The sequence below is a fragment of the Myotis davidii genome, unplaced genomic scaffold, assembly GCF_000327345.1.
Source record: "Myotis davidii unplaced genomic scaffold, ASM32734v1 scaffold717, whole genome shotgun sequence".
In the NCBI taxonomy this organism is placed as follows: domain Eukaryota; kingdom Metazoa; phylum Chordata; class Mammalia; order Chiroptera; family Vespertilionidae; genus Myotis; species Myotis davidii.
The window spans coordinates 8,828-9,414 of NW_006287913.1; the positions used below are offsets into that span (position 1 = coordinate 8,828).

General features: G+C 55.0%; 1 protein-coding gene across 1 annotated transcript in view; it reads left to right on the plus strand.

Moving 5' to 3' along the window:
* The window catches only part of LOC102771421 (cytokine receptor-like factor 2), a gene marked incomplete at its 5' end in the record, with an annotated part of 38,245 nt that overhangs the window by 916 nt on the left and 36,742 nt on the right, over positions 1 to 587 (plus strand). The window lies entirely within an intron of this gene.

Consider the following 587-nt stretch of genomic DNA (forward strand, 5'->3'; position numbering starts at 1 on the left):
CGACTGTCTGCCCCCGGGTGGTCAGTGAACATCATAGTGACTGGTCGACCAGTTGACTGTCTGCCCCTGGTGGTCAGTGCACGTCATAGCGACTGGTCGACCAGTCGACTGTCTGCCCCCTGGTGGTCAGTGCACATCATGGCGACTGGTCGACCAGTCGACTGTCTGCCCCTGGTGGTCAGTGCACGTCATAGCGAGCAATTGAGTGGCCTTAGCATATCATTAGCATATTAACGCTTTGATTGGTTGAATGACCAACCGGCGGAGCAGACACCTAGCATATTAGGCTTTTACTTAATAGGATTTCTATATTAATAAAAGTGCAATATGCTAATTAGACCAGGCATCTTTCCGGACGACCTTCCGGATGAAGGCACGTGCTGTGAGGGTAGCTAGGGTCCCGGGTGCCAGAGGGTAGCTAGTCCCGGCAGCCGGGGAAAGGAAGGGGTAGTGTTGCATGAGTAGACCAGACATCTTTCCGGACGACCTTCCGGATGAAGCCAGGTGCTGCGAGGGTAGCCAGGGTCCTGGGTGCCAGAGGGTAGCTAGTCCCAGCAGCCGGGGAAAGGAAGGGGTAGTGTTGCATG